This window comes from Siphateles boraxobius, unplaced genomic scaffold (genome assembly GCF_051911475.1).
Source record: "Siphateles boraxobius isolate OS27281-9 unplaced genomic scaffold, OSU_SipBor_1 26, whole genome shotgun sequence".
NCBI lineage: Eukaryota > Metazoa > Chordata > Actinopteri > Cypriniformes > Leuciscidae > Siphateles > Siphateles boraxobius.
Genome location: NW_027508876.1, coordinates 18,185,643 through 18,213,372, shown reverse-complemented (window position 1 = coordinate 18,213,372; position 27,730 = coordinate 18,185,643). Strand labels below are relative to the sequence as shown.

Sequence of the window (27,730 nt, the reverse complement as noted above, 5' to 3'; positions counted from 1 at the left end):
TGTTGACAACAAGTAACATTGCACCTACATGTGTACTATCTCTCATTAGAGTGTTAGAAGAGTATTTAACCCACCTGACATGTAGTTGCAAAGTTACTTATTGTCAGTATAATGTCTGTCGGAGGATCATCACAATAAAGAGTTAACAGATATTAAGCAGATAGTTCACTAATACTCTAATAAGAGTTAGTTGACATGTAGTTTCTAAGTTGCTTATACATTTACATTTTTACATTTATTCATTTAGCTGACGCTTTTATCCAAAGCGACTTACAATTGCTATATATGTCAGAGGTCGCACGCCTCTGGAGCAACTAGGGGTTAAGTGTCTTGCTCAGGGACACATTGGTGTCTCACAGTGGATTTGAACCCGGGTCTCTCACACCAAAGGCATGTGTCTTATCCACTGCGCCATCACCACCCCCTTATAGCCAACAGAATGTTCAAACCATCAAAATAAAGTGTTACCAAAATTTTAAATTTCAAACATATTGATTGTACCACACAACACAAGCACACATACCGTACACATACTCAAAATGTCTCTGTCAAACATAATATACAGTGACTGACTACTACAATCATGTGCTAAATCACTGGGAAAATGTATCACCAAAAATGTGACTCTTCGATCTGATGACGCATAACTTATGACTAAATGAAAGCTAAGTTATGTAGCCAGAAAACCACTCAGTTCCTCATGACCAACCTTATTTTAGAAGGCAGAAGTATGCTATATTTGTAATGCATACGTTAGAACGCGATGTTGCGCAATTTATTTAGAATTTTTTACATTTTCCTAAACTGACGTCAAAGAAATTTGACCTGTAAATAAACCACAGGCAGTGCTGGTTTAGTGCAATTTTATACATGGCACCAGAAGAAGCTTTGCTCATTCATTTATAGTGATGAGCAATAGGAACCGGTGGTTCTGATTCTAGTTCAACACACACACACACACACACACACACACACACACACACACACACACACACACACACACACACACACACACACACACACACACACACACACACACACACACACACACACACACACACACACACACACACACACACACACACAGTGTACTGATAATGACCAGCTCAACAACATTCATTAAAACATTCCCCTGCTCCCTGTTTCCAGGGAAAACTCCTGGACAAGGGCACGAGGATGATAAAAAGGGGAGCACTTCATAATTTCAGCCAGACATTTTTCTTGAGACATTCATCTCCCCCCCCCCATGCACTCAGAAGATACAATGGGGCATTCATCATGGCGCACACAGTGCTAATTTCCCTGTAGGCAATACGCTCTATTTCAACCTTGCTGCTGTCTTCACAACAGCCACCGCTGGTTTCTTCTTCCCTCCTATCTCTCTCACTCTCTCTCGTCCTAATGCTGATTTGGGTAAGAGTGCTTATTACCCTCCCCCCACAACGAGATTAATTAAACCCAGGGTCCTATGAATGCCCAGATGGTTCTTCTATAGTTTCAATGAGCTTAATCTCCATGCGGTCTCTAATCTACTTCTCGTTTAAGGAATTGGCTCAAAAACCGCCTTGATCGGTGGACTTCAATTTCAAAAACGCCTTTTTAGTTTTATCTGAATGAGAGCAGAACTGATACGGCCTCTGAGAGTGTTTCCATATATGTTACCCTCCTAGCATAGCTATTTTGGCTAATGCATGATGATATTCAAGGAAGATGTGTTTGCTTTGTTTTGTGCTTTGTTACCTACTTGTCTGTCATTGCAGATTTGGTGATCGCAGACGCAGAGCGCAGCTGACATCGCCACATCCAGCACGCCTCCAGGTCGGCTGTTCTCTCCTCTTCAGTTTCTGCTGCCAGTGTTTTAGGTTTAGCGCTAACTATTAATATACAGCGTCATGGTGCAACCTTGTGCTGCTACATGTCTAATTCATTTTAATGCCAATTAGTCATGTCACCTAATGAGTCTTCCTTATTGTGGGGCTTTACATGAGACGTGGCTATTTGAGGCTAATCACTGCATATTTTCTAATTATCCCTGCATGCAAATAGCTTAAATGATCATGTTTGTCACAATGCTAGTATAGCTTTGGTCCTCTGAGATTATTACACCAGTAATTGCAGGAAAGCAGGCATTTTCTAGTTTCCCAATAGCCTCAAGGCTTAGGCAGTGCCTTAGAATTTCATTTTGAGGGTTTGGAAATGCTCAACGTTTGTGTCTGTGAAAATGCAGCAATTCCGCATGCAACAATTTCAGATGTTTACATCATAGACAATTGCACAACCATGTTGTTTATGAGCTCAGATAATTTCTGTTTGTATAAAGAAGCTGTTTTGATGTGATTGTGATATTTATTACTTACTACGGTGGTGCTATGTTGAGAGAGCCAAACGTTTTTTAGGGAATCAACCAATGAAAAGTTTACTTACATTTTTTACATTATAGAAAATTATTTTAAAATATTTTTATTTTTATATATATATATACATTTTTATTTATTTTATTTTTACACTATGGCTCAAAAGTTTGGGATTGGTTTTTAAGAAGTCTCTTATGCATTTATTTGATAAAAATACTGTAATATTAATATTATAGTAATAGTAAAAACAGTAATATTGTGACATATCATTATAATTTCAAGTAACTGTTTTCTATTTGAATATCTTTTAAAATGTAATTTTATTCCTGGTGGCAAAGCTGAATTTTCAGCATCATTACTCCAATCAGTGTCACATGATCCAGAAATCAGTGTCACGTGATGATGCTGATTTTCTGCTCAAAAAACATTTCTTATCATTATCAATGTTAAAAACAACTGCTGTTTTTTTAACCTTTCTTTGATCAATAGAAAGGTTAAACAAAATCTTGTGTAACAATATAAAATTCTTCAATCTAACTTAAGTTCAATTTAGTGCACCTTTGCTGAATAAAAGTATTCAATATTACTAACCCTTTTGAACTATAGTGTATATTTATGTATTTATTCATTTTTATTAATATTAATCATTAAAAAACATCATACAGAAGATGGATGACGAAAGATGCTGGATAAATGTCCCTATTCTCCGTCTCGATGTAAAGTGAGACGATATGAGATTTTCAGAGTTTTCCAAAAATCACCTGAGATTTATTGCACATCATCTGAGCTGATCCACCACAGGCACCCCATCCCTCACGTGCACATGTAATGACTGAACCTTAATGCATGCGTACATACTCAATCGATCAGAGCTGCAGCCAAGTTGCATGTGCTAAATTGCCCTCAATCGACCACTCTGTCCAGCAGCCTGGAGAAATGAAGGCTGGAGAAATGGCATTGGACTTGTCTTTGCTTTCCACATGGACGAGCATGTCCAGCCCCAGGGGCAGCAAGAGAGGTCACATTCTGACACTAGTCCGCTCTGCACTGAAATGACCCCCGGCTCTCCTAGCCCTCGGGCTCCGTATGCCGGCCCCTTTACGGAGTCACCCAGAGGGAGGGCCAGTGACAAGAGGGGAGTTTTCAATTAGATAGCTGAGTGAGCAAAGAGCCCCTCTGAGCGGCTCATTAAAACACTTTGTACTTATGAGACGTCTGCCAAACAAAAGCCAAAGTGTGCTTCTAGATGGACTGTGGATGATAAAAGTGAAAAGTGGTACATGATTAGTAAATATTGAAAATGTAATGGAGGGTTAAGATGCCCACCGAGGAGACAGAGGAAATAATGCTGCAAAGGGCCCAACAAAAAGTAATCCAGCTTTCACATTACTGTCAGGAGTGGCTCCCACACAATAGCCATCAGAGAGTCCCTGGTGATTGTTCATTAGCAAACTCAGTGGGAGTCTACATTCGCAAAAAAAGCACTTCACAATCTCTGTAGATGCCCATTCATTTAACAGAGAATAGCAAAACTGGCTATTAAATATTCATGAAATATTAGAACATAAAACGAAAGAATGAGAGAAAAAAATACCCCTCCGAAATTTTGTTTCGTTGATATTTTGAAAACACAAGTGATCTTTTTATTTTTTTCTTGCCGTAATTAGCACATTTAATTTGAAAGTAATTGAGGATGATTTTGCCAGAACAGTTAGGAGTGTATCGTGCCTTTTGTGTTATCTGTGTGTAGCTACTGTATCTTTGTGTGCTGTCGACTTGTACATTACGCCTGAGCAGAGAAAAGCCCAGAGCCATTAATGTTAATGTGTGTGTGCATCTTCCCTTAGTACCACTGAGACTCTATATATAGAGCTGTAATGATAGCCAGCTTCAGGAGATAAGAACAGAGAATTAATAAGGTACGTTAGAGGATCCTCACATCGCCTCAAGACTGGCAGATCTGCTGTGGAACATCCACAGAGCTGCAGACGTGTTGAGCTTTTGTTAGCAGCGCTGTAGAAAACATTAAATATGTGTTTCTCAATCTGCAAAAAAGTATGGTGAGAAAGAGAGAATATAAATGACACGCTCTTGCAAAAAAAAAAAAAAAAAGACTAAAAAGGGTTTTACTGCCTGATGTGTTTGGAGAACATTTTTAGAAACCCCTTTAAATGCCTTTATGAGCGTTTCAGACAGTTTTTGTCCCTTTTTTACATGGCCTGTAGCATTGCAGGTCACATTAGGATGCTTGGACAACAATTTATACATGCCCATCATGCATATTTTGTCTGTTTTATGTGCAAGACATTTAGGCTGCATTTGAATTACCATATTTGCAGTCAGTGTACACTACTGTTCAAGTTTGGGATCGGTAAGATTTTTTTAAGTATCTTCATCTTTCATCTCTCCGTCTATAGAGTTAGAAAAAGCAGTTGCATTTCATGTTGCAATTCTCATTTCATTTAGCAGATGGTCTCATCGGTGGAGTGCGTTTCTGCATTTAAACGTGGTGAAACTCACTTGCTCTGTTTACAGTCAGCGTTAGGATAAAATCTCCACAAAAACTCAATCCTTCAGATACACTGTTGCAGCTGAACTGCAGCCTTATGGTCGGGTAAAACTGGGACATGGGCCACTAGTTAGACATATGGAGCCAAACTTAATGCCAGCTGCTTTGCTGTACATCGCTACTTTCGAGTACAGAACAACTTTCGTGTGTGAAGTACACATAGGGTTACACTACACTGCTGCCATGGGCAAGGTCTCATTCTAGAGAACGTGTCATCAATCTGTTAAACTTGTAGTGTATTTATCATTTCCATTAAAAAAAAAAAAATAGCATGAGCAATTAAGCATCTAACAATAATTTACCTTCTTTTAAGTGTGTTTAAAGACTGTTTAATTAAAAAAAAAAAAATGTTAATCTGCACACTGGTGATGTTTTCCTCAAGAGCTTTGTTTTTATTGTCACTTGCTGTTTAAGAAGCTCAGCTTTGTCCGGCGTCAGCATTCAGATTTAAAAGACGAGGTCAAGAGGTTAAGTAGTCCAAGAATTTGACCAGACATCTCCCGCTAAAACGTGCACCAGGAGACATGCAAGCGAAAGAACGGGAAGATAAGTCTGACTAATGGCACCTCAGACTGCGTTTCAATGCACTCTCTTGTTGCAAGGACCCAAACTAGTTTGCCCTCTCTAGAGGTCACAATCCCTTTTATATTCTCTTTAGTCACAGATCATGTGACAACATTCCCCTGGGGCCAGGGAGAAAAAGTAACGCAGATTGTTCCAGCATCTGTTTACTGCATTTTACATTGAATGATTCCACTGAGTAAAATTCACTTAATGATTAGCTGATCAATACTTTCTGTTGCTTTTACAGCAGGGATATTTTGTATATCCCAGTTTGGTGACAATACAGCGCTTTGTACTGTGATCGATCTACAAATCTTATCGATTTCAAATCTATAAATGAGCAACAGGCATCAGGGATAAAAATGAACTGCTGTGCTGTTGAAGGGAATGAGGCGGTTGCGCCTGAGAGTTGCTCTTGACTCTATAGATGCTCTGGCTGAGAGGTCTCACCTGTTTCCAGCCTGTAGACCATCTGTTTGGAGTTATTCTGAACAATACAGGCCCGTGAGAGAGGAGAGTGAGGGCTGATGCTAGCAGCTCTTGACTGGAGTGATTGAGGACCGCTGGTCTCATTTCTACCGCAGTTTAATGTTATTGTATAAGAGTTATTTTAAATTGTAATAATATTTCACAGCATTGCTGTTTTTACTTTTTTTCTGATCAAATAAATGCAGCCTTGATTAGCATTAAAGACTTTCAAATTCCTAAACTTTTGACGGTAGTCTATACACAGTATCAGAAGAGCTGTCTTTTAGATGAATTTTACATTTAGAAAACATTCAGACCTTTGTTTATTTATTTATTTATTTATTTTTGTGTAGATTACTCCTGCATTTTGGATATTATACTCACACTATTAAAATAGAAAAATAACTTAATAAAAATGTCATCAAATAAGAGATGAGATGTCACTGCAAGAGGGAGGGGGAACATATATGGTGTTTAGTGTATTTTCACATGTTCAAGTTAAAAGTTAAAATGTTTTTAAACTCTGGAACAATAAAACATCCAGCAGCTTTTTCTTTATTTTTTATTATTATTCAGGTTTTGCCCAAAATCCAAGTCTAAATGCATTTTGCCCTCTTATTTTGTGGAGAAAATCATGTTCTTTCTGACATGAGTCATCTTGATTACCTATAACTTAATTAAAGCCTGTGTAACAGATGATTGGTTTGTGTGTATCTGCAGTTCTGTTGGTGACGTCTGTTATGACATTCAGACATCATTCAGATCCAGTCTCTGAGGTCCCCTCACTCCTGCTCTCCAACTGAGCGATGCCCGTTCCACTCCTCACTGCTTCAAAAGGTGCTTAATCATTTTAATATGAAAGCTGTTAAGTGCCTCCAACAGTCACTTTGATGAAATGGAGAACATTTAAAGAGGCTTCCACCCAGCCAGCTTTTCATTCATTCTTTTTATCATCCTTTCATGATTTTTCATCCTTTGCTTGTCCCAGATCCCTTACACTGGTTCTCGTTTGCCATCTATTATCTCTCCTCTGACCTCTTTTTTTTTATCAGCTCCTGTCTGTCTCTTCATCTCCTGTTCAGATCCAGTTTCTGAGTCTTAAGCACTGCAACACTCCAGTTCTTACCTAAATCTGCTTGCTATTTCTCTGAGATGAGGAGATTCATTGAAGCTGTCTATCTCTTTGCATCTTAGAAGTTTAATGAATAATTAAAGTCAACACCTCATTTGGTTCTAACGGAGCTTGCTAAATACACTGACCATCACATAAACCATTCCACAATGGCACGGCTTAATTGTGTATTCTGTCATTAAAGCCAACATTATGAACTTAATATGCTTACTTCAATGACATACAGCTACATTAAAGATGTGTTTGTATATTCTATCTTTTAGCTCCAAATACTTTTAATAGCCCAACATGAAATTATAATTTATTTTATTTACTATTTTCCGTTTGCCAATTTATCTTTGTCTGTCTATCTATCGTTTGTTTGTCTGTCTGTCTGTCTGTCTATCTATCGTCTGTCTGTCATCTATCTATCTATCTATCTATCTATCTATCTATCTATCTATCTATCTATCTATCTATCTATCTATCTATCTATCTATCTATCTATCTATCTATCTATCTATCTATCTATCTATCTATCTGTCTGTCTGTCTGTCTGTCTGTCTTTTGTAAAATAAGTCAAGTAATAAGTACAATTAATCTGTTTTAAAACAAATTGCTTAGGTTTGTCTTTATACCATTTGCCCTATATTTGTTTTGGTATTAATTCCACAAAAGTAGAGCTCGTCACTTTGACACACTTCCAGCCATAACTGACCTTTGAACATGAGCTTGTAGGTCGTTCACCTGCAGCATCTCAACTGGAGCAGTAAAAAACAGACATAACACATGTTAATACCATGTTATGCATCCTTGCTGCAAGTTCATAAGAGTGGGACAAAGATTAAGGAATATATAACCTCAATATTGGGTTGCGTAAAAGAGCGTCTTGAGAATGAATCCAGTGTGATGTTGAGTTGTTTGGCTGTTGAAGACCTATTTTCTTCCTCCGTCTGTTGTCAGTAGAGTTTGGTGGTGATGTATCACCCATAGGTGTGTGTGATGCAGGGGTGCTGAGAAAAGAGCACAGATATCAGAACATGATGCATCTGCTGGGCTCTCTCTAAAGGTCACTCTTTAAATTTAATTTATTTATGAGTTTTCTTGATCATCAAATGTTCTAGAACAGGTAATATATCTGTATATGTATATACATCTATATGAATGTAAATTGCGCAAATTTGCATTTTATATATATATTTAAAATTATTATGTATAATTATTATTACATATAAATTATATAATAGCCCTAATAATATGCTTTGAAAGTGCCACTTTGAAGTAATGTATGCACACTGGCACATTTCACCTATATTCCAGCTCATTTGAAGCAACATTCAGACATCAGACGCGACCCCCTACTTCGAGGAACTTCTGTTGCTGTGATTCTGACATGGTAATTAAAATCCTAAATTTTTCGCTCTCTCTCTCTTTTCCCTGACAAAAAAAAAAAAAAAGTAAATCTAAAAAACTCATTTATTGAGCCCAATCTGAGGTGTTGGTTGTGTGTGTGTGTGTGTGTGTGTGTGTGTGTGTGTGTGTGTGTGTGTGTGTGTTTTCTTTTTTTTTGACAAACATAGAAACACCAATGAGTGATAACGAGTTTCTGTTTACTTATTTATCTCTCTCTGTGCTGTTACCTTGGTATCTTGCAGCCCTTCGGCAGTAGCAGAGCTTCGTAGTTTATTTATACCGCGCCTCATTATTTATTAAAAACTCAGTTAGTGGGGCAGGCTCGAGCGCCGACAGGCTGCCGCGTTTCATCCTCCTGTGCCAAGTGGGGCTCCCTCTTGCCCTGCGCTTTGTGCCAACGCCGGGGAGGCGTAGAAACAAAGATGAGGCCATCGGGGATTGCCGCGGAGCTCCAGGTTTCAAAGAGCTCTCCCCTAAAGACATTACATGCACACAGAGGGGCTCGACAGACCTGCTGCATCTCTGATTCACTGGAAGCATTCTGTTCTTCTCCAGGATGGCTCAAAGAAATAGAAAAATAAAGAAATTAAATGGTTGTGCTTTGTGAAGACATGACCAGAGCAAAGGCAGGAGACACTGCTTGCAGTCAATGAAATCTTTATTGACTTCCAAAAAATTATATCAAAACAAAAATAACATAAACAAAAACACTGAAGACAAAAACAAAAACCTCCTCACAGAGGTCCCTCACCAGACCTGCCTTAACAGACAAAAAGACATTCCTTTATACTGAAAGGGTCAACCATTTGACAATAATAGGGAATTTAAATAATATGTTCACATACATAATACATAACTACACTGAAATGAAAATAATATTAAAAATACATTAACCTCAATTATACAAGGAAAGTAATACAAATAATAAACAAATACATTTCTACATACTATAAACATAAACACAATAAAACATAAAACAATAACCCCCTGCTCACATTGAGAAATGGACTATGCCTACACTACCCAGAACTTTTGGGATGGCTTAAAATGAGGAACAGGAAGGCCGCATGTCCTCTTAAACGCCCACCCCCGGAAACCATGCTGCAGACATGTACCCAGAAGATTAGTTTTGCAAATGAGGATAAAAATAATCATTTATGTAAATTCCAAATAAAGAAAATAAAGAAATAAATCTCTTGGTGTCTTTTATCACACTAATGTGCACCTAAGACTAGAAAAAGTCACCAAACAATGAGAAACAAACATTTAAAGAAAGAATATAAACCAAACAAACACTGGGCATACACCGCCATCAGGGGTAACTTAGGACATTGTCACATGCTTACATGTTTTTGCTTAGATTTGCTTCTCGACGTGGTTCTTTTGTGGAAATTGAAGAGCAGTTACACAGCTCTCTGAAATGCTTGCTTCGGATTGGTCACTCGGGACATTTCGAGGTCAGTTATTCCCTGATAATGACTGTTGTCAACAGATGAAATGAAAAATGACCGCTCATCTGGGTATCTGAGGCCAGAGCTTCTTATCACATCGTGGACGCACTCCATCACAACATTTATTTCTATCAAGAGGTATATACATTTTTGGTCAAGATATTGTATTGACAATGCAAGAGTCAAGCACTCTGTAAAGTTTACTCCAGCACATTCCAAAGACTTTCAATGAATTTAAGGTCTGGACTCAGAGGTGCCAATTCAAGTGTGAAAATGATTCTTCATGCTCCCTTCCAACCATTTTTTCACAATTTAAGCTTGATGAATCTTGACATTGACATCCTGCAGTGTCATGATGTGTCTTCCTATGTGGTTGTTTAAGAAATTAAAAGTTGCATACTACATCAATTAGAGTTAGAAGAACTGTTGCCAAACATATAACATGCTAGAAACAAAATAATCACTGCAACAATGAGAAAACAGGTCAGTATCTGGTGTGAGTACCATTTGCCTCACGGAGTGCAGCACATCTCCTTCGCATAGAGTTGATCAGGTTGTTGATTGTGGCCAGTGTAATGTTGGTCCACTCCTCTTCAATGGCGTATACGCCGATCCAGAGCATCCCAAACATGCTCAAGGGGTGACATGTCTGGTGAGTTTGCTGGCCATGCAAGAACTGGGATGTTTTCAGCTTCCAGGAATTGTGTACAGATAATCATTTATGTAAATTCCATAATTTACAACATGGCAACATGGGCCTTGCATTATCATGCTGCAACATGGGCCGTGCATTATCATGCTGCAACATGAGGTGATGGTCTTGGATGAATGGCACAACAATGGGCCTCAGGATTTCGTCACGGTATCTCTGTGCATTCAAAATGCCATCAATAAAATGCACCTGTGTTCATTGTCCATAACATACGCCTGCCCATACCATAACCCCACCTCCACCATGGGCCACTCGATCCACAATGTTGACATCAGCAAACCGCTCACCCACACGACGCCATACATGCTGTCTGCCATCTGCCCTGTACAGTGAAAACCGGGATTCATCCATGAAGAGAACACCTCTCCAAAGTGCCAGACGCCATCGAATGGGAGCATTTGCCCACTCAAGTCGGTCACGACGACGAACTGCAGTCAGGTCGAGACCCCAATGAGGACGACGACCATGCAGATGAGCTTCCCTGAGACGGTTTCTGACAGTTTGTGCAGAAATTCTTTGGTTATGCAAACCAATTGTTGCAGCAGCTGTCCGTGTGGCTGGTCTTAGACGATCTTGGAGGTCCTGGGCTGGTGTGGTTACACGTGGTCTGCGGTTGTGAGGCCAGTTGGATGTACTGCCAAATTCTCTGAAACGCCTTTGGAGATGGCTTATGGTAGAGAAACGAACATTCAATTCACGGGCAACAGCTCTGGTGGACATTACTGCAGTCAGCATGACAATTGCACGCTCCCTCAAAACTTGTGACATCTGTGGGATTTTGCTGTGTGATAAAACTGCACATTTTAGAGTGGCCTTTTATTGTGGCCAGCCTAAGGCACACCTGTGCAATAATCATGCTGTCTAATCAGCATCTTGATATGCCACACCTGTGAGGTGGATGGATTATCTCGGCAAAGGAGAAGTGCTCACTAACACAGATTTAGACAGATTTATGAACTATTTTTGAGAGAAATAGACCTTTTGTGTACATAGAAAAAATCTTAGATCTTTGAGTTCATCTCATGAAAAATTAGGGTAAAAACAGAAGGGTTGCGTTTATAATTTTGTTCAGTGTACAAGATTTGTGCTATTGTACATAGAAATATAATAACTATTTTTAATCCTATAAAAAAAAGTGATCCAGTTAATTTCCTCCAAGGAATAGCTAGCTATTTGGCAAGGAAAGGCTTATTTTGAGACAAGAACATGCGAATAATAGAAGAGTCAGAAACGTGGAATGTAGGAAGGGATGGCAGTAATTTCCGTCGAGAGCCATAAAGCAGGTGTCTGTACCCTCATCTACAACAAGACATTCTGGCAGTGATATGTGTTCTTTGATCATAAGAAGAGAGCGGCTTCAAAGAAGGCAGACAGCGTTTAAGGTTGCGAGATCTCCTGTGAAAGAACGGGTTTTGCATATATTAACTTAAAGCCACATTGCAGAGATAGTGAGTGTGAATTTAAACTGTTGTTAATTTTCACCTATCATTCACGTACCTGATATTTGAATGCAGTAATTTAACACTGTTCGCCCAGGTGAGGTCTTATTTGCATGGTCTTTATATCTGAATTCCTTTGACCTATAGTTTTGTGGTCACTGTGTATTAGAAGTAAAAATGCATACAGAAAGTTTTTGGCTTACAAAACTAAAATGCAAAACTAAAACTCTGTTCTTTTTTTAGTTTTGCTGACACAAACACTAGATTAAATTCTCACATAACTATGAAATAATAGAGGGAATTAGTCATTTCACTGTATGTACTTTGGACTAAAGCACTTGGCAGACTGCAGTAAACCTCCCCCACTTCTTGCAGTTTGGATTCTGTGACACACACGAGAATCTGCCAGGATTTTTTTTAGGACCTCTTGTTCTTGACATAAAACAGCGGGATAGTACTTTGCGCAAGGTGGCAGGTCGTTCCTCCCTTGAAGCTTTGATATTTGACAATGATCGTCCTTTCAGTGGCTTTCGTGGCCGCTGTTGAAACTCTAGAGCTGCTCAGGTGTCATATGTGACTTTTCCACCGAATATATAAGTAATCAAATGATACCAATCAATTCTTGTTTTTGTAATATGTATGATATATGATTGGTATAATTTTATTTCAGTAAAACTTTACAATAGGTTTTAACTTTTAACTACATTATTAACATGCAAATAATGAACAATACATCTACAGCATTTATTAATCTTAGTTACTATGAACTAACATGAACATTCATTTTTTTTATTAACTAACATTAACAAATGTTCATAAATACTGTAAGAATATTTTGTTTATTGTTTGTGTTAGTTAATGCATTTACTAATGTAAACAAATTAGACCTTATGTTGCGGTAACACTTTACAGTACAGTATGTTGGGTGTTTCATGTTTTATGGTGACTTTCCATAGAAATAATGATTTTCATATTGTACAAACTGTATATTTTATACCCTAAACCTTTCCCCAATCCTAACTGATGTATTTTAACAATGTGACCTAATTAGTATTTGTATGTATTTCATATGGACAGTATTGTTATTTTTTTAAGTGGTTATGTTTAGCTTTGGAGATAGGCTTAATGTATTTGTAATTTATGTCCAATAAAAGTTGGTTTAAAGTACTTAATTAATGACATTTTCCGATATTCCGTGACCTAATCTAAAGTGAGAACAATTTACGGTTAATAAGTTGTTAACAAAGCATTATCGAACTCTTAACATATGAGCTAATTAAACTATAATAACTTGTTAATTACAATGACAATAAAGAACTTTGTATAAAGCCTATTAATATATTATCTACAGTTTATAAACTATTATAAACTATGCAACTGATTTGTATATACTTTATTACTGTATACTTATTATAAAGTGTGTACCTTTATTTCTTACTTTTTTTGTTAACTTCAGACTGTTGCAGTGAAGCAGCTTGTGATGGCATAAATATGATGAATTAAATTACTTAAGATGTTAGATGTATGTGTTTTCAAGTCAAGTCAAATTTTTTTATATAGCCCTTTTCATACACTGATTCAAAGCAGCTTTATAGAAAATCATGATGTTAATGTTTATAATATCTCAATATCTCCACGTCTTAGTCGCATTTAGCAGATTGTGTGATTATAGTTTACATTTTTCGACAATACAAGCAATCAAGCAGTTGAGATGCTAAGTAGCTTATATCTCCCTATACGACTTTATATAAAGCACTGGATTTTCTAAATTTGTAATTCATGATATTTCTTTGTGTGCAGGTTATGTAGTAAAAGTCAATTATGTCATCATTCTTTTCTCTGGTATAAGTATTTCATTTTGTTGGAAAAGGGGTGAGAGGTGTGACTTTACCGAGTTCATGTAAAATCCTGAGGATTTCTCCTTTTTGCGACAACTGCTTAGCCTACAGGCATGTTGCCTAGTTGCAGGCGGGAAAGAGAAAAAAAGTCAATTTTTTTCTTTCCGTCTTCAGCCACAGAGTTCTTTGAAGTTTCCACACTGCAACAGTAAAAGCATGTGAGCGATCCTGAGGCAACCCCACCCTCTCGTCTTGCACACTTCCACCCTTCCTCAGCCTGGAAGGTCCAACTCACATTTTCCATTTTCAGTGACCCTCCATGTCTACTCCTGACAGGGAACTTTCCACATGTAAAAATCTGATTTTTTATAGCTTAATTTATGAATTTATTTAAATTTTTCTATATTGATTTGGACGGATAACATCGAATGCCTCATTAATCGTTGTACTTTCAGGAACTGCAATAGGCTTAAACGTCACTTTTAGATAATTGCACCGCCAATAAGAAATTTCTCATCATCTCCCAAGATTCCTGGGGGATATAGTCTCATCTATTACTTTGGTACACCAGCAGCACTGAATACATCTAATAATAACCTAAATCTAGTAATAATAACCAGATGGATTTAATGGAAACTTGGTAATAAACCTTTTTTCTTACTTCAAGGGCACAACCTTCACAAGTTTTGATTGAAAGTCTCATATATGAGCACCTTCATCTTTTAGAAGGTTTTTGTAAAGGAAATGCATGGATGATGAGGGCCGGGATGTGTCGGAGGTTGAGGCTGTAGAAAGGCCTGGTTCTCATGGTAAGATGATCCCTGTTGGGTGTACTGAGGGACTTTTGGAGGAAGGCTGGGAAATCTTTGTGCATTTGTGGCATATTTTGTGTAGGATGTAATGTTGGGGAAAAAAATAGGATTGCCATGTGTACAGGAAAGTCTATTGTGTTGAATCAAAGGATTTGCCCCTGTACACCATATCCCAAAAATAGATTTCCAATGAAATCTCTCCTTTTAATTTGCCTGTTCTCATTAGTATTCGTACACAACTTTTACATTTATATTTGTGTATATTTGTATATATGCTAAAATGCACAATATAGAATTATTGACCTACTATATATGCAGCATACCACTTACAGTTTTTAGTTATAACACCTTTGAATGAAATTATTTCACTATATTGAGTTAGAGGATTTTAAGATTTATAACATTTACACACTTTTTTAAGTTGATTACTCAAAAAAATTAAGTCGCTCCATCTACTTGAGTTGTAGTCCTGGAACCAATTAATCTATTTAATTCAAAATCCACAGCTATCATAGCACATGCTAAATGCAACTTATTTAGCATGTGTATTTAATGAACAAATAAGATATACTTGTCACTGGTATTAGCGCAGTTATTGCTTATAGATTCAATGTAATGTTTACCTTCATGTAGTCTATACGCTTCAGAACAATGATAACCACAAAAACTTCAACATGTCAACACTAACAGGTCTTTCCCTTTACTAAAAATAAAATATTTTCAAAAAAAAATTATCTTTATCCAGTCCTATGCAAAGCATTCAGTGAAATATAAATCCACTATACCGAATTTTAAAAGTTATCAAGACAATTTCATTAAAGGAGAACTCCGGGCAATTTTTAAGTTAATCTTGATCGTTAGACCTTTGTGAGTACTGACTATAGAAAAAAAAATGAACCGGATTGGTGCTTGCTACTCGGAGCTGCAACCGCGAATGCCCAGAGCTCCCACTCAGCTAAAACAGCAGTTATGGGGGCATGGACATAAAGAGCGTTTATGAGCCTCTTAACAGACACATCAGGCAATTAAAATGTCTGTCCAACATGAACAGGGACCCTACATGTGAACAAGAAACGTTTAGCAACTTAGCCATTGTTTCAACTCACCTAAAAAGTCTTTTAGACGGCAAGCTGTAGTCTCGCGCTGCAGTCCCGTGCTGTAGCCGGAAAAGGTAAACAATGTCCAGGTGGGAGGAGCGTTGATCATGTGCGACGAGTTAAGATCAGAGTTGCTTACAAGTGAAGAAGAAATGGTTCGTGTTTGTGCCTTTCCGAATTGTGGCAACAGAATGCGAAAATATAAGAGCTTAAATTTTCATCGTCTTCCTTTTCATGACCTCGAGATTCTGCAGTTGTGGCTAGTTGTACTTCAACTTGATGTGCAAACTCCCGTAGAAGTACTACGCGCTAAAGATTACCGCATTTGCAGCGAATACAATTACAATACAATTACAATTCAAGTCGAAGAAGCTAGTGAAATAATTAAAGCTTTGTAAATAAGACTACAAAAACATTCATGCACATCTCTCCTCATGCCGTGTGCGCCCAAATGGAAGGATAAATAAAGTTTACATTACCTCCACAGTGGTTGCACCCGTCTTTGTACATGGAATGGCATTTTTCTTCAAACGGCCCCGCTGTGTTGAGTGTGTGTCATCCTTGTCAAAGTGTTCGCTGCAAATGCGGTAATCTTTAACGCGTAGTACTTCTACGGGAGTTTGCACATCAAGTTGAAGTACAACTAGCCACAACTGCAGAATCTCGAGGTCATGAAAAGGAAGACGATGAAAATTTAAGCTCTTATATTTTCGCATTCTGTTGCCACAATTCGGAAAGGCACAAACACGAACCATTTCTTCTTCACTTGTAAGCAACTCTGATCTTAACTCGTCGCACATGATCAACGCTCCTCCCACCTGGACATTGTTTACCTTTTCCGGCTACAGCACGGGACTGCAGCGCGAGACTACAGCTTGCCGTCTAAAAGACTTTTTAGGTGAGTTGAAACAATGGCTAAGTTGCTAAACGTATCTTGTTTACATGTAGGGTCCCTGTTCATGTTGGACAGACATTTTAATTGCATGATGTGTATGTTAAGAGGCTCAAAAACGCTCTTTATGTCCATGCCCCTATAACTGCTGTTTTAGCTGGGTGGGAGCTCTGGGCATTTGCGGTCGCAGCTCCGAGTAGCAAGCACCAATCCGGTTCATTTTTTTTTCTATAGTCAGTACTCACAAAGGTCTAACGATCAAGATTAACTTAAAAATTGCCCGGAGTTCTCCTTTAAGTTACGACAACTTCATTTTTTTTAAAAATCTATCAAAGCAGAAATTTTTGTTTAAATTAGGCACAATATTAAATTAATGTAATGATCAACATTATTATGTCAATAGAACTCAACAAAATAATGTTTAATTAAATCAATAAATTTTTAACTTGCAGCCATGCATTTATTTAAGTGTTAGTAAGAGGTCCCCTGAATTAGTTTTTGGAGTGATAATAATTTATATAATATAGTAGATGTGATAAATTATATTTACTGTATTATATATATATATATATATATATATATATATATATATATATATATATATATATATATATATATATATATATATATATTTACAATCTCAATGTTTAAGCTGTGTTTTTTTAAATTTTATTTATCTGAAAATGTTAAAGTTTAGTCTAAACTTTACAGTTTAAAGTCACATTACAGAATAAAACTCTTATAATGACTTTTCCTGTAAATGTGTTAATGTGATGGCCTTGAACATTTTCAATTATCCGTTATTGATTAAATACAATAAAATCAAATTGGTGACTCAATGTCATTGACCTAAAAGGATTTGTCAAAGTTAGTACGTCTCTAAAGTTCGTGTAAAATGTTTACGTGTTAAAAGGATAGTTCACCCAAAAATGAAAATTAGCCCATGATTTACCCACCCTGAAGCCATCCCAGGTGTATATGACATTCTTCTTTCAGACGAATACAATCGGAGTAATATTAAAAAAATGTCCTGTCTCTTCCAAGCTTGATAATGAGAGTGAATGGCCCTTGAACTTGACGCACAACGTAATGACGGCAATTGACGCCTCTCACGGTTCTAACAAACAGGGCTGGGCAACCGTGTTCATCATTTTGTTGTGCGTCAAGTTCAAGAGTTACTCTTTTGGCGTAAATCGATGCATACGGCCGTCTGCCGGAAGCTAGTTATTTTAATTGATAAAGTTTAAAATATGGATATTTTTCTTACACAAACGCATCGATTCACTTCAGAAGGCCTTTATTAACCCCCTGCAGATCTGTGTCAACCACTTTTATCACGAATTGATGCGCTTTAATGGACTTCCAAAGTCAAACAGCCATTCACTCTCATTATCAAGCGGAAGAGCCAGGATATTTTTTAATAACTCCAGTTGTATTCGTCTGAAAGAAGAATGTCATATACATCTAGGATGGCTTCACGAGTAAATCATGGGCTAATTTTCAGTTTTGGGTGAACTATCCCTTTAATGTGTTTATGCAAACATACATTTATTTTTTATTTTTGTACAAATACATTTGTACAATTACAAATAGGACAACATAGGCCTTTGTTTCAAAATGCAATTAAATATAATAGATACATTTAAAGTCCCCCCACTTGCTCTTTGAAAGTTTATGCACAGCACTTAGGATGATAAGCTTAAACAAAGCGCAACATTATTCAAACAATGACTTAAGATGTAAATGCATTTACAGCCTCACAGCAGATAAAGTGTAATCCTGTATAATGAAGTTTGGCAGCTTAATTATGACATACATTTAACACATTCTTCTTTATAATGGAGAAGACAGCAGCATCCCAGCCTTTGTTCATTTTGTCCAGGAGGTGATTGTAATCATACACCTTCTCAGGTAATTAGTGTGATAATTAGGGAGCTTCAACAGGTTCTGATGACAGATGTGGCTGGCTTTTTGGTTATGGAGGTGTGTACCGCCGTCACTCATGTTAGGATGCTTTAGTGGACCCCTACCATTACTGTCAGTGCACCCTATTGAGAAGCACAGCAGAGCCACACCCACACACTACCTGGATCACATGTGTGTCCTTTAGCTCAGTATCTTTTGCAACGTTTGAAAAAATTAAATATATGAAGACAACGAGATGGAGTGAGCAGGGCAAATGCTGAATCAGTGTACATGCACATAATGTATCTAAAAAAAGTTAGGTCTAGCTGACACTTTTATATTTATACATTTGACTCGCACCTAAAAGGGTCTAAAAGTGCAATTAATGTATTATTATAATGTTTTTGTTCACTCAAAAAAACTTTTCATGGCACTGTTCTTTGTACCCAACAATGTTTTGTTAAAGTAACACACATATATTTATTTTACCACCAAAACACTATTGTATTGCGTTTAATTAACTTAACCTGTATAATTTTCCACTTAATTATCAATCGTTAAACTAATGTAAAGGGTTTAATTTCGCGATAAACAAAAACTTAATTTGATTGTGTTCAATCTGCTTAAATATGTAAAATTAAAGTTTACTTAATCTGTTTGTGTTGGAATACATGGATAATTTGTGTTGCATTAACTGAAAGTGGGCGGTGCTTGTTAGTTCCCAGCATGTTTTGCATATAGCTGAATTAAGACAGAATTAATGTTGAAATGAAGTGTTATTTTATGTGTTTTTTTAGAAAATGAGGAAAGGGGAAGACTTTATAGTGTGTAATTGTGTTTAATGTTCAATTACATTGCAATTATTAGAACCATTTAAATTACAGTGAATTGTGGAGAAGAGTAGAGCATTTGGTTAGGATGTGGACTGATTCAAATAAGTTTGCTCTTGTCGCTGAAAGAGCATATAAATCTTAGCATTTAGTATGTTAATATCCTACATACATTTATTTTTCAGTGCAGTTTTAAATAAACTAAAGCATGTTCACTAAACTTAAACGGTTTAAGTTACAGGGAAGCAATTCCATTGACTTGTTTGGACTCATTCAGTTGAGTTGTCACAATACAATGAGCTTACATAGATTCAAAAAATGTCATTAACATTAATACATAATAATTTGCTTGTGTGGAACCACTGTCCATAATTGAATTAAGTTAGTTTAAAGAGTAATTTTTTTGAGTGTATGAGAGTCAATCACATGACATTGGTGTTGCTAGCACCATGCTCTACCAATTACTAAAGCAACTTGTAGCTTAATTGGACACATTTAAATAATTTATGAAAATACTTTACAGGATACAGAAAAAGGATGTGTAATTTCACCTTCAAAGAATCTTGACATATCCCAGTGGTACCGCTTTCTTTTTAAATCTATTGTTATTCACTAGTATTGCCATAACATTTATTACATGAAAGTTGACTGGCACTAAATTGCTATTAACTATAGCAAACTTTTTGAAGGTTTTTATTTACTCCAGCAGTAGCTGCCTAAAACAATGCCTAGATTGATTTTAATTTGGTTAACATTAATATTCCATGCTCACACAGCCCAGGTGACATCAACCAAAATGTAAAGTTGTTTCAAAGGCCAAGCAAGTTATATCTTGATGAATAAGTTCATTCTGTTTATGTAGCTCAAACAGTAAAGAGTGGGTTCGATTCCCAGCAAATGAGTGAACTGAAACTGTATGTTGAACGCGACGCAAGTCACTTTGGTTAAAAGTATTTGCCAAATGCATAGATATATCAATTCAAAGTGCTTTACATCATTGAGAAATAAAAGTATAACTGTAAAAATATTTTACATAATTTAAGAAATTAACAAGAAAACAAATAAAACTATATTTTTCAATCATGACAACTCAGATTACTTTTAGCATGTTATTGAATATGGCAATGTTAATGTATTTGGTCTTGGCGGACTAGATCTGCTTTGTTGCTGTTGATTATTGTTGCTGCTGCTGCTGTCACTGCTAATAGATACACATAAACGCAGCTGTGAGCATGTAAGACATGATGCTGCTGCATAAATAGACATACATAAATCCCATAGCAGATCTAGGCAGGTGGAGCTGGGGGAAGTGGAGGGTTTCAGAGGAGCTATGATAGTGTGCTGCAGACTGCCTTACAGCAAACAATGAACCGACTATTTAAATGTTGAGCAAGTAGTCTCATTGGCTGCAGGATCAGCAGAGGCCAATCAGCTTGTGCCATGCGGTAATGACATGATTGCTTGCAGATTGCATGTAAATTACAATAATGTGCACCCAGGATAAATTGTGCATAAAAGACTAGGATTGTCTATTAAGAAAGTAAATGGGGGTAATTTTCGATTGCGTTAACTTTAAGTTGTGCAACTTCCATGGAATACAATAATTCAAGCTTGTATCCATTTCTCATTCTGTTTCATACTGTCTCAGTATAAAGTGACAAAAAGCAGTTTAGCAGACTCTGCCTGTTTTTAGTATTTAATGCTGTACAAAAAAGCACAGTATTACATGCATGGAGAGAAAATATTCACCATCTCAAATAAATGGGAATAACATGCAAAACAAGACGCTCAATTACAGAACATTCCCACTAATCACAGTATGCTAAATATGTAACATTAATCACCCTTTTGAGAATAAAGACTTTTCCTTCCTTTGGAAATGACTGACAGCTCCTGTCATGTTCTCTCCTGGCTGAAGAATGTGTCTGCTCCTTGCCGTTTATTATATCTCTGAAATTCATTTCATTAATCTCTCTGGCAATGTGTGTGTGGAGGGTAGAATCCCTGAGCTTGTCATCCTCCCTCCCCCAATACGGAGAAAAGGACTTTAGGGTTGAGGCTTAACACTGACCCCATGCCGAGAGTGTGTTGAGTATTAATTGAATGTGTAGCTTCTTTATCCCTATGGAACATCCCTTAAAGTAGTAAAGCACATGATTAATCCATTAAAGGTTTCATATTAAAACAAAGATAGCAGCATTGTTGCCTTTTTCCTGCTACTGGAAGTGTGCATGTTGAATAGTTTCCAACACATACCCTGGGAGCATCTTTTTCTTGAAGTCTCCCAGCTCTCATATAATCAAATGCAGTGCAACATTCCTTTGTTCGAAAGCGTCTAATTCTGATTGGAGGTTTGCACCGGAATCTCACCATTGGTTGCGCTGAGGCCAATCGCGCACTGCAGCCGACCTCGGTTGCTACATCTCTTTGCAAAAGATTTGAAAAGACTTGCTTGTTACACCATGATGCCATTGTTTCGGGGGCACTGCTCTTCTCTTTCCTTAGATGATGCTGAACCTTGTAAATAAGTTTGAATGACTGGGAAGGTTGGACATGGGTGGTCTTGTCATTTGCATAAGCGACACACAGAGCTGTTTATTCTGTCTACCTCTCTATCAGCCGTCATGCGTGCCTGTTGCGCTGCGATTCTCACGAAATAGCCTCTGAGCATCAATTCTTGAATTACTCCAAAGGAATTTTCCTTACACATCATCTTTGAGCAGCTTATCAGGACCAGAGCAGTGGTAATTGAGGTGCGACCCAAATAAGAGAATTTAACATGGTCTTGAGTGAGTCTGGAGCTTTGCTGACCTACATATTAAGGGAACATTGGCAAAGCAGCCCCACAATCAATATGCAGACTCGAAGCATCAGCTTCTTCCAGCATCGGCCCCTATCTCTCTCTCTCTCTCTCTCTCTCTCTCTCTATCGCTCTATCGCTCTCTCTCCTTTCGGCTAATGGGGTGGCTGAGAAAAGGGGCACATGTTCTGTATTTTCAGTAAACCAGCAAGCCAAATATACCACTTGAAATGGCCTTGACCATATGAGGTTCTGGAAAATGAAATATTTGAGTGCACTTGTTTGCTTACATTTCCAGTGCAGGTGCAGTCGTGTATGCTCTGAAATGTCGTGACTAATGAAAAAGAGCCTATTAAAAGCTATTGTATCATTTTTGGATGGATGTATGACTTTTGACAGACACTGCTCTCTCAGACTCAAAAATATGTGGGGAAAAGTTATAGATTTCTTGAGTTAAAGCTAAATGAACAAGTGTTTTTTTAAGCATGTAACTGAATATTGTAGATTGGGTAAACCAAATTTTAAAGTTTAAAAATCAACCCTTTAAATAGTGATCGCTAAATTTACAATCGGCTGGGACTTCTTTTTGACTTGTTTTTGACTTGACAAAAGATGTCTTACAGTAATGCATGACCACTTAATAACATTATTTATTTATATTTATATATTATTAATAATTACATTTAATCATATATTTCATGATATATATATATATATATATATATATATATATATATATATATATATATATATATATGTGTGTGTGTACATTATACATGTGTACATAAATAATGATTTATTATCAGACTAGCCTATATTTTAACCCAAAAGACAAAAAGTGCATATAGAGAAAATAAAGTCTACTGTTAGGACCTTTAAGATAATATTTTAATTGCCACATTTTCAAGAGAATTAGGCTAACCAATTTACCAATTAACCAATTATTTTTACCAAAAATGTTAATTCTCATTACTGTAACATGAAAAAAAACGATTTGTACTATTTAAGTATGTATACACCACGGTAGCATTTATTATACTGAATTTAATTGAATTTTTTTAATTAATTTAATTAAATAATTGAAAAATTATAATACAAACTGCATTTTGTATTCATAATACAAAAATGAGAATACAGTATTTAAAAAACAAAAACAAATATCAGACACATTTCAACAATACAAATTCGAGGTAAAAGATGCTTATCCTTATGGAAAATATGATTTCTAAAGATTTACTTGGGTGAAATGTGACCTGTATATTTCTTGACCGGTTTCATAAGATACACCTAAATATAAGACAGCCTGTGGTGGTCATGTCTATTTAGTCTTCTTTCTCTCTATCTCTCTGACCTGGCAATCTGCCGAGTCAACTGACGAACTGATTTGTCCCTACAAGAGAACAGCGGTGAAGCAAAAAGCACCCTCAATCAGGAGGAGCTCTGGGAGTTGAACTGAATAACTCTTCTCAGGCACTCTATGTTTTAAAGCAGCACTTTAGTTGCTCAGGGACGGACAGATAACTGCTGTTTATGTGCTTGTTAGTTCATGTGAGGTAATTAGTAACACCCCACAACCATCTCCACCACCACCACCACTCTTATCACAGGTCCATTGGTGACCAATGTTAGTAAGACTCGGTGGTTTGGATCTGATTGGTTGGGTCTTTAATGCTGTCGCTGGGGTTTAAACATCGAGTCTCAAAGATGTTCTACTAATGTAATCTATTATTGGTGTCACAGCAAATGGTAGCATCCAAAACAGCCACAGATTTATATATATATATATATATATATATATATATATATATATATATATATATATATATATATAAAAGAAGCTCCTTGATATCAAAATCAAGCATGTTATCAAGAAACCAATGAATGGTTAGGAAAATGGTAAAAGCAAATACAGGGATGCTTGGCTTCTATTCTATTCTATTCTATTCTATTCTATTCTATTCTATTCTATTCTATTCTATTCTATTCTATTAAGAATTGAACTGGTCAACAAAGATGCACAAAATAGTCACCACTTAACCACTGGGAAACATTCAGACCCTGGATCTTATTGATCATGACAGACTCACTTCCTCTAGCTGGCAGGTCCGGTTCCTCTTCTAAAGAGCCTCTGAACTGGATTGATTTAGAGCTTCCTCCTCCCTGTTAATAACAATAAAAAAGCAGACAGACTCCAGCAAGGCGTCATCACTTACTCCTCACCTCCACAGGGAGGGACCCAGCCTCCATTACACGTCCTGTGAGTTGAGTGTCCTGCGGTGTCTCTGAAGTTTGAGATGGCCCCTAGCTTATAACCCGGTCATTGGGTCAGTTGGAGCTGAATAGAGAACCACTATCAACAGCTTTACAAGGTCATTGTACGCTGGGGTTTGAGGGTGAAAGAAGCCTAAAATCTCAATTTAGTATATTATATTATATTACATTACATTACATTACATTATATTAATCTTTATATGTAATTCTAATTCAAACCATGCTTGCCCAGTAAATCACATGATTACAATTATCTCTCTTTGTTCTCGCCACAAGCGCTTTATATTAGGTATTCAAACATTTAGTTTATAATTATGTAAACATTTTGTGAATGTAATAACATTTTTAAATGGCTTTCAATAATCCTCCAGGGATGCAACACAAGCAGCGCTGTTGGGGACACACCACAACTGTCTTAATGAAGCTGCTAAACAACAACAAACTGCTTCATATTGAGTTTGGTGGCTCGGTGATCCTGTAAGCCTGCAACAAACACTCTCTTTTAATCTATCTTCCCAGTTCCTTTTCAGGTTAGCTTTTTAGAGCAACATAAGAGAATGGAAGCTTTTGTTCTGTAGTCGCTTTTACCACCTGATAAGATCTGTGGTTTGAAAGCGTTTGATGGAGTGCTTGAACCGCTTCTAAGTGCACACAAGGAATGATGGCGATTCCACTCATTTGCACAACACTTGTCATTGTCCATGTTCTCTAAGGTTCATTATGTGGCCCTTTTCTAAGACTGTTAAGCAGCCTTTTCTCTTAGATTGTTTAGTTGTGGATCATCAACCCTTCGGGTAATGCAAAAGATAAGATGTCACACTCAGCACTCAGATTGCTAGATGTTCGCAGTGAATAGTGTTACTGATAGTGTTTGCAATGTTGTATAATGTCTTTTCTGTTCAGATGAAGACCACACAGACAGTTGAATACATTTGTCGTTGTGTCTATAAACTGTTGCATAATGTGAGAGCTTATTTACTCCGGAGCCATGCATGAAATAATGATTAGTGTTTTTCTGAATGTGAGGAAATGTCAGTATTGCTGACCTGCCGGTTAGGATCAAAGACAGGAAGTGCACAGACAGGTCTGGAGGACCAAAAGAAAAGAAGCGGAGAGATATTGAGGGATATGTTTAGATATGGTAAGAGAGAGGAATGACAGAACATGGTTAGTAAAAACTGAGTCTATCCAGAAAGAGCTGTTTGAATGACATATAAAGCAACCAGTCAGTTAATTCTGTTTTTCATGCTGTTTAGATGAAGGTTTATTTTGGAATATGAATGAATGCATGTATGTATGTACCATGTATATGTATGTACTGTGTGTATGTATGTATGCATTTACTGTATGTATGTATGTATGTATGTATGTACTATGTTTGTATGTTTTACTGCACGTATGCATGTACTGTGTGTACGTAAACTATGTATGTGTGTATGTACTGTACGTATGTATGTATTTACTGTATGTATTTACTGTATGTACGTAAGTCAATGCTCTGGTTTGTGTGCTTTAATGGGCTCTTCCTGCAGATCTGGCTTTGTTGCTACTCTTTGTTTTAAGACGCTTAATTTCTCTGGCTAATCTGGAAACCCATAACCAGGGCTCAAGCTATTGCTTGTAAGATAAAGACTTTAAGCAGTCCAGCTCTTAATGTGATCTTACAACCTCCCCGAGAGAAAGGCCATTTAGAGATTGGCTGTGGCTGCAAGCTCAAACTCAGGAAAAAAATGCGCAAACTGCAATGACTGCTTCTCATACGTTACAATCCAGGTTTATCTTGGATTAAAAAGAGTTTAAATCCAAATGGATTAAGACAGTATAGGTATCTCTCTTTTCTTACTCCGAAGAAAAATGTTAGAAGTCTTCTTTGTGTTCTGCTGGTAAGGGATGATGGGGGGTTGGGCAGAAGTGAAGGAGAGAGCTTTTTTTTATCAGAGGAGACAGACAGCCACACTTAATCAGAGAAGATTTAGCTCAGTGGAGTTTGCTTGCAATTTCCAAAATCTGTTTCAAAGGGATGCAACAGATCAGCAGTATGTATCCGACAGCTGCATCGGTGGCATGAACATCGGAATTTGTAATGGACATGAGGAATTTTGGGGGGCAATTTATTACCAGTTCACATGGTGTTTCATTGCCTTGAGCTTAAAGTATTGAAAACCATCTGTGTACTATTTATTTTGACCCAAAATGAAGGTTAATAAATTAATAAATAATAACTATTCATAAAATTAATGATTGTACTATTTATCTTAGATGATTTCTACTATATATATATATATATATATATACACACACAGTATATATATATATATATATATATATATATATATATGCATTATATATGTATGTTTGTACATATATGTATGTACGTATGTATGTACATACTGTATATAGTAGAAAATATGTAGGATAAATAGTACAATCATTAATTATATAAATGCTATTATTTATGAATGTATCAACTTTATACAAAATAAATAGTACAGATTTTTTTATATCGATGATTAGTATATATATATATAGACTAGTTTAAATATTATTTATATTAATTAATTTATTAATAATTATTTGTTAACACAAATAAAGATTATTTATTATGAATTGTATTATTAATAAAACATTAAAACTTTTTTTTTATTACAAAAATCACTGTATTTGCAGGTGAGCTATTGATTGTGAATTCTTAAATTCTTTAAAAAAAAATTAAGATGCAACTTGAATTGATCACCTTAAAATGCTTTGATGGTAGAAAAAAATGTGTACGGGAATATGCCATGATTAATTGTGCTAATGTTTAAAATTAGTATTAAACTTTAATTAGAAAATAAAAATTAATGTGTTAAATCTATAATAACATTTTCTTTTGGTTTTAAAATACCAGTGTTGACTTTTCTCTCTGCAGCAATAATTTATGGATAATTGGATATCCAGTGACACATTTGTGATTGCTCTAGCGTCAGGATCAGTGCATTACAGAGAGACTGAAAAAAATCCCCATCGCTCAGATCTAAAGACCCCACAGCGTAAGAGACCAAAGGCAAATGTGTGTGTCATGTTCTCAACTTTCTGTAGCAAGTCTTCCCATCTGCCCCACTGCCTAATGTCCAAATGAACACCACACACTCAGACTCAAAGCCACTGATCAAAGCTTAGGGAAAAGATCAAAAAGGAACATACCTTATCTGACAGGAGTACATA

General features: G+C 36.6%; 1 protein-coding gene across 3 annotated transcripts in view; it reads left to right on the top strand.

The window, feature by feature from the left end:
- The window catches only part of csrnp1b (cysteine-serine-rich nuclear protein 1b), a 127,050-nt gene that overhangs the window by 60,621 nt on the left and 38,699 nt on the right, over positions 1 to 27,730 (top strand). Inside the window, exon 4 of one of the 3 annotated variants that reach the window (XM_077244592.1) lies at positions 6,676 to 6,792. The gene's annotated coding sequence lies outside the window, so the exon portion shown is untranslated. Of the gene's footprint in view, positions 1 to 1,760; positions 1,819 to 6,675; positions 6,793 to 27,730 lie in introns of those variants that run through there. The other 2 variants (XM_077244595.1, XM_077244596.1) reach the window with 2 other exon arrangements.